General features: G+C 52.1%; 1 pseudogene across 1 annotated transcript; it reads left to right on the top strand.

The window, feature by feature from the left end:
• Positions 1-1,709: 1,709 nt before the first annotated feature.
• On the top strand, positions 1,710-4,827 carry LOC128571770 (ral guanine nucleotide dissociation stimulator-like; annotated as a pseudogene). Its single transcript, XR_008375963.1, has 2 exons — positions 1,710-2,233; positions 2,270-4,827. The product of XR_008375963.1 is annotated as a ral guanine nucleotide dissociation stimulator-like (transcript).
• The last annotated feature ends 2,921 nt before the right edge of the window (positions 4,828-7,748 follow it).

Raw genomic sequence — 7,748 nt, 5'->3', positions numbered from 1 at the left:
GGGAGGGGAAAAGGTGGGAGGAGGGAGACCTGAGTGGGATTAACTCCCTTCTGCCATAGGAGTGTTCCCTGAGGACTCCATCTTGGACCCTCAGGGAGCAGAGTGGCTTATGAAGCCTCTGAAGGCCTGGCCAGGAACACTGTAGGTCGAGGACTCTAGTGACAGCCAGTTAGTGCTGTGGGCCAGACACCAGGTAAAGGGAGCCTGGGTCAGAGGGGCCTAGCTGGGACTCTCTCAAGATTCCCCAAAAGGCTCCCAAAGGGAGGAAGAATGCACTACTCTTTCTCCAGAGAGCAGAGAGCTCAAAGCCCTTTTATAGCAGACACCATTCTCATGGGCCTTTCTCAGCTGCTGGAAGGCTCTTTCTGCTTCACTCTTTCCTTGTGACTCCCGCCTCCAACCTCAACCCTGCGAGGCTGAAAATAGCAGTAGTGAGCAGGGATAAAATGAGCAGAGAGGAAAGCAGAAGCCCACAGCTCTCTCTAAGAATCAAGAATCTTGATCCCGCTTGAGTTGTTCGGAGTTGAGAAGGATCACTCCATGCCGAGAACCTGCAGGGACTTTGGGACAGAAAAACGAAGGTGTGCTTTAATCGTGTCCACTCTGTGCTCCGTCAGCAGGCCAGTTACCTCCATGTGCAAGTGCTGGTTCCCGAAGAGAGTGGCTAAATGAAGACACTCACAAAGCCACTTAAGTACTAAAGCCCTTGAAATTTGGAGCGTGGATTTTGGAGGCGTTCGGTCATGTTGTGCTTACCCAAATATTTTTACCAAGTTACTTGAAGAAAAGCTTGAAGTAAGAACTGCTTTGTAGCAATTGTGCTGTGAAACTGTTTTTATCATCACCTTTGAGGACGCATACAATCAATCATCTGCCTGAGATGGTCTTTAATTAAAGGTTAAACAAATTTTTTCTAGACACCCCAGGGAGAAATATTTAAAAACCCAGATAATTGCCTCATGATGTCACAGGTAATATTTTTAGCGTTTATGAGCCTACATCATTTTTCTGAACTTAACACTATATGAATTACTTTCTTAAACAACATTGTATGCTAGGCGAGCTTACCTTTTACTAGAATCCAAACATTAAAATTATACTAATATTCTTGCACCCAGAAGTTGTATTAATATTAACTACCTTGCTGTGGATTTCCTGTTCATTGCTCAAGATTCAGTTTCTGCCCTTCTTCCTCAGCTCCGAGATCTGTCTCTGCAGGTTCCTCTGTTTTCTAGTTTCTGGTTGCAGGAGGTCAGGGTAAGATCTGAGTTAGGTTGGGGCATCCTTCTTGGCCTTGTCCCTGCATGGGCTTCCCTTGCTGGCTGCTCCTGATGTAAGGAGAGCCAGCCATCCTGCCTGGGCTCTCCTAGTAGCCCAAGGATGGTAGGTAACTCAAGCGTCCTCTCTTGGGGTTGATAATAAGTCCATATTGACAGTAGCCCCAGATTTTATCCCTGTGGCCTCCCACACCTACCTGTGCAATCTCTTCTAAGCACTCTAGAGAGGGAGGAGGCAGGGAGCAGGTGGGTAAGGTCCCTTGGCCACCAGAATTTCTCTTTCATTTTGGTCTTTATGTAGAGCTTTTCTGTAAAAGTAGGTTTATAAGTTTGATAAAAGAATTCTACTGTTTAAAATGTGTGAAAATCGCCCCGCTGCGAGCCGGGCCGGCCCCGCGGCTGCGCCGCCCCGGGTCCTGCGGCCCGGCCGGCCCCCGCGGCCCTGCCGGCCCCCGCCAGCCGTCCATGGTGCAGCGCATGTGGGCCGAGGCGGCTGGGCCTGCTGGCGGCGCCGAGCCGCTCTTCCCAGGCTCTCGGAGGAGCCGCAGCGTGTGGGACGCCGTGCGGTTGGAGGTGGGCGCACCCGACAGCTGCCCGGTGGGTGGTGCTGCACAGCTTCACGCAGCTCCACCCGGACCTGCCGCGCCTGGAGAGCTCCACGCAGGAGATCGGCGAGGAGCTGATCAACGGGGTCGTCTACTCCATCTCCCTGCGCTGGGTGCAGCTGCACCACGGAGCCAGCAAGGGCCAGCGCTGGCTCGGGTATGAGAACGAGGTGGCCCTCAACCTCTATGAGACCTGCAAGGTGCGCACCGTGAGGCAGGCACGCTGGAGAAGCTCGTGGAGCACCTCGTGCCCGCCTTCCAGGGCAGTGACCTCTTCTACGTCACCATCTTCCTGTGCACCTACAGAGCTTTCACCACCACCCAGCAGGTGCTGGACCTGCTGTTCAAAAGGTACGGTAGACGTGATGCCCTCACGGCCCCCTCTAGATATGGATGCATCCTCCCTTACTCCCATCAGGAGGGCGGACCCCTCCATCCTGGGCACCTGGCTGGACCAGTACTCGGAGGATTTCTTTCAGCCCCCAGACTTTCCCTGCCTCAAGCAGCTGGTGGCCTATGTACAGCTCAACATGCCTGGCTCAGACCTGGAGCGCCGTGCCCACCTCCTTCTGGCCCAGCTGGAGCACACAGAGCCCCTTGAGGCAGAGGCTGAGGCTCTGTCACCAGCTCCACCTTCAGTGCCAGCTCTAAAACCAACCCTGGAGCTGGAGCCAGTTCCAGTGCCAGCTCTAGCACCGAGTCCGGAGCCAGAGCCAGCCCCAGAGCTGGAGGAATCTCGGGCACCCCCTCTCCAGCTAGAGCCAGTTTTGGTGTCAGCTCTCATGCCAACCCCAGAGCTAGAGCCAGCTCTATCACTAACCCTTGAGCCAGATCCAGCGCCAGCACTGTCATTAGAGCCTGCCTAGCCTCCACCTGTGGTCACAGAGAATGGGCTGAGTGAGGAGAAGCCTCGCCTCTTGGTGTTCCCTCCTGACCTGGTGGCCGAGCAGTTTACACTGATGGACGTGGAGCTGTTCAAGAAGGTGGTTCCCTACCACTGCCCGGGCTCCATCTGGTCCCAGAGGGACAAGAAGGGCAAAGAGCACCTGGCACCCACCATCCGTGCCACTGTCACCCAGTTCAACAATGTAGCCAACTGTGTCATCACCACCTGCCTCGGGGACCAGAGCATGAAGGCCTCAGACAGGGCCAGGGTGGTGGAGCACTGGATCGAGGTGGCCAGGGAGTGCCGGGTCCTCAAGAACTTCTCCTCACTCTACGCCATCCTCTCTGCTCTGCAGAGCAACTCCATCCACCGGCTGAAGAAGATGTGGGAGGAGGTTTCCAGGGACAGCTTCCGGATTTTTCAGAAACTGTCAGGGATTTTCTGGGATGACAACAACTACTCACTGAGCAGAGAGCTGCTCATCAAGGAGGGGACCTCCAAGTTTGCCACCCTGGAGATGAACCCCAAGAGAGCCTAGAAGCGGCCAAAGGAGATGGGTGTCATCCAGGGCACTGTTCCCTACCTGGGCACGTTCCTCACTGACCTGGTGATGCTGGACACTGCCATGAAGGACTATCTGTATGGGAGACTGATCAACTTCAAGAAGAGGAGGAAAGAGTTCTAAGTGATTGCCCAGATCAAGCTGCTGCAGTCGGCCTGCAACAACTACAGCAACACACCTGATGAGCACTTCCGGACCTGGTTCCAGGCCGTGGCGCGGCTCAGCGAGGCTGAGAGCTACAACCTGTCGTGTGAGCTGAAGCCCCCGTCTGAGTCAGCCAGCAACACCCTTAAGACCAAGAAGAACGCGGCCATTGTCAAATGGTGGAGCGACCGCCAGGTGCCCAGCACAGAGCTCAGTACCAGCGGCAGCTCCCACTCCAAGTCCTGTGACCAGCTCAGGTGTGGCCCCTACCTCAGCAGTGGAGACCTTGCCGATGCGCTCAGCGTTCACTAGGCCGGCTCCTCCAGCTCCGACGTGGAGGAGATCAACATGAGCTTTGTCCCGGAGTCCCCCGACGGCCAGGAAAAGAAGTTTTGGGAGTCAGCCTCCCAGTCGTCCCCGGAGACCTCAGGCATCAGTTCTGCCTCCAGCAGCACCTCGTCCTCTTCGGCCTCCCCCACCCCCGTGGCCACTACACGCACCCACAAGTGCTCCATCTCCGGGGTGTGCGGCCACGGCTCCTCACTGCCGCTCTACAACCAGCAGGTGGGCGACTGCTGCATTATCCGTGTCAGCCTGGATGTGGACAATGGCAACATGTACAAGAGCATCCTGGTGACCAGCCAAGATAAGGCTCCAGCCGTGATCCGCAAGGCCATGGACAAACACAACCTGGATGAGGATGAGCCAGAAGACTACGAGCTGGTGCAAATTATTTCAGATGATCGGAAGCCGAAGATCCCTGAAAACGCCAACGTGTTCTACGCCATGAACTCTGCTGCCAACTATAACTTTGTCTTGAAGAAGCGGACCTTCACCAAAAGGGCAAAGGTCAAGCATGGAGCCAGCTTAACTCTCCCTGGCATGAAGCAGAAAGGACTCAAGATTGCCAAGGGCATCTTCTGAGGACATCTCCCCGGGGTCTGGCTGGCCGGGAGCTAAGAATTTATAGACTAGAGCCACCCAGGCCAGCTGGGCACCTTCCGCCCACCTGCCAGCCCAGGGCACCCCTGGATTCTACCTTCATCCTGAACCCCACCTGCTACTGGGATTGACGCCTGCCACTGTCAGGCTGACCTGGCCTCCCGTGGACCCCTCGCTGCCTTAGGTGCCTTCTGCTCTCTGGAACCAGAGGACTAGCTGACTGTTGCCAAGGAGTGGTGCCGATGGTCACGGTGCCCTGGTACCATGATCCCTGCCCCGGGCACTGCCTCTGTACACTTCCCTGACACCTTACAGGTGTAGGTCACTGCCACCTGTGCCACAGGCACCCCAGAGCACCCACTCACCCACCAGGTCTGACCACTGCAGTTCTCTCCTCGTGCCCTTGGGCACTGGCCTCTGACCTCTGCCGGGTCCTGGCCACTCCTCCCACTACTCTAGCCTTTCTCAGGCTGCACCAAAGATTCCATCATCAGGGCCAGCTGAGAGTGAGGGGGCCGCACCCACACTCAGCCCAGCCCTCCCCCAGGAGAGGAGAGAGCAGCCCTCTTCATGGACCATGCTCATCACCCAGTGAGTGAGGACAGCCCTGGCTGAGTCCCCTCCATGTTGACTCTCATGCCACTGCAAGTGCCATCCCCGCTGCATCCTGGGCTTCACAAGACCACGCGAGACGGGGGTTACTGGGGAAGGAGGGTTTGGGGTAGGAGGGCGATTGAATATTTGTATAAAATTTAAAAAGAAAAAAATGTTTACTGATTGGGGAGGGGCAATATTTATTTGTTGTAAATAGCAAATGCTAGACTTGAATATTATATTAAATTCTGTTTCTACTAAAAAAAAAAAAGTGTGAAAATCAAATCCGTAGGTTAAGACATAGCACATTCCCTTTGAAGTGTGAATAAGTTATCCAAAAGGGCTAGTTCTTTATCCACCATTACCAAATAATCAGATTCCTTCCCAGCTAGGACTTAGCAGTGTCTAGCACTCAGTTGAAGACATTGGTCCTTGTGTTTATAGAGACTCACAGAAGGTGACATGGTCATGCTCAGGAGAAAAGCTGAAATGATGGGGTATGGATTCCCTGTGTGAAGACCTAAAAGCTCTGATTCCCATTTTCCCTGACCCTTCATCTGACCAGTCTACCTGAAAACAAGGAGCTACAGCACAAGGCATGGAATGGCCTCAGGCAAGAGAAATGCCTGACCACTGACATGTGGCAGTTTGTTATCAGGAGAGAGAGTGAGCTGAAGGGCTCGCCATTACCTGGGGCTGCTGCTTCGTGGGGCATACTGAGAGCAGGGAACCATCACTTGGGTGGTTCCACATCCATCCATCGCCAGGCATGTTGATTCTCCTTTCAAATGGATCTCAACACTGCCTCCCCTCTTCATGTTATTTCTTCTGCCTTGGACACACTAATTTCTGTTAATCACTTGGATCAGCCCTTCAGGTATTAGCTTAAAGGTTACATTTTCTGGAAAGTCCTCTTTAACCTTCCCATCTAAACAAGTTCCCCATTATGATCTCTTACCATATTCTTTGGTTTCTCTTCATAGTTCTTGACATAAACTTTAGTTGTAAAATTTGTTTGTGGCCACAGGTTTAGTTTGTGACTCTCTTCATACTTTTCCCTTAGAGAGGAAGTGTGACTTCTCAGGATGCAGAACAGTGCGTGGCCTATGGAAGGTTCTCAGGAAATCCTGGTGAAATGGAGGGATTAATCCTGCCTCTCTCCCTGTAACCCAGGCTCCTAGCTGCCAGATCGCTCTTCTGTATCTCTCAAACCCCTTTCCTTCCCTGCATCTGTGTGACACTGTCTAGTGTAGGCTTTGTCATCGCTCCTCTGGACAACCACAGCTGCCTCCACGCTACTGGACACCTGATTCTACATCTCCCCATCACAGGGTGCCATTGTTCTCATGCTTAAAACCCATTGGAGCTTCCGTTGCCCTCCCTAGGCAGTACAGACTGTTTAGCAGGCTGAGGGCCCTTCCCAATCTGACATCTGCTTGTCTCTCCAGCCACATGCAGTAGGACCTCTGAAAGTTGACCACCCAGGGGACTATAACAAACTGGTCAACATACAGAGGTGGTGAACATAAGGAAATAGGCCTGCAGTGCTGATACATGCATGTGGTGCATGTCTGGTCCATGAAAATTAGATCAATGTAAGGAAGTGGTCAGTGCAGGGAGGTGGCCAACTGTGGAGGTCCCACTGTTCCCGTGTCTCTTCTGCAGACACATTAGACTAGCTGCTAATTCTTTCACTTCTGAACTTATGCATAGGTTAATTTTAAAGCTGGAAATTCTACTTTCTTCACTTTCTTTCCCTGCCTTCCTCACTTTCCTCACCTTCTTTTTCCTGGTTGACCCTGACTCTTTCTTCAGGCTTTTCTTAGGTGTCACTCCCTTTGGGAGACCGTCTTTGGCCACATCCCCCTGCTTGGGCTCTGCTGCCCGCTCCCTGGCTCTGAGAGTTTCCTGCATATCTACCATGACAGCACTTTGGCCCTGTTTTCCATTTGCCTGTTAACTGGTCTCTGTCTCTCACTAGACAGGACTCCCAGGAACCATGCAGGCGTGGTGCACACAGAGCACTTCCTGGCGCTGAGTGCACAGGAACTTCCTCACCAGCGCTTGTTGGATGAGTGAAGGGAAAGATGGTTTGGTGAGCCAGGGCCAGGATGTCGGTTTAGAGATAATAGAAGTAGACAAGTTGTGAATGCTATGGAACTACTTGGGGATTTTTTTCTCTCAACATTTTTCTTCCTACTTTGTCAAGCAGCTATTAAGACCTTGTAATTCTTTACTTCATGACAAGCTTAACGTGGGTGGACAGGAAACAGAAACTGCTTGAAACCCAGGGCTATTCTTATTTTTCTAGAAGCCAAAGCTCTTTGAAGAAATGGGGCTGCATATTTCTGAGGAGGAGGATGAAGAGAGGTGTTCTTTGGAGGGTAGTAGGAAAGGAAGGGCGAGATCTCCCCATAGTGGGTAAGTGATGGATGTCTCTGTGTGGCCTACGAGTTGATTCACTTCCTGAGAGCTGTGAGGAAATGGCAGTTCCTCAGAGGAGGAAACTGCAAATATAGCAAGGGAGGGGACCTGCTGGGATTCTCACCTCCAGAGACACTGGGTATGCTCTTTGTAGAGCCTCCTATTTAGGGATTATGTAAAAGAAAATTTATACATGTCAATTTACATATATTTAGCAATATATACTTAACTATATATATACATATACTTATATATTATATAATATATACATACTTAATTGCATATATTTATATATATGAACAAATAGATTTTTT

This window comes from Nycticebus coucang, chromosome 19, assembly GCF_027406575.1.
Source record: "Nycticebus coucang isolate mNycCou1 chromosome 19, mNycCou1.pri, whole genome shotgun sequence".
NCBI lineage: Eukaryota > Metazoa > Chordata > Mammalia > Primates > Lorisidae > Nycticebus > Nycticebus coucang.
The sequence above is the reverse complement of the archived record's forward strand: the minus strand, read 5'-3'. Positions and strand labels throughout refer to the sequence as shown.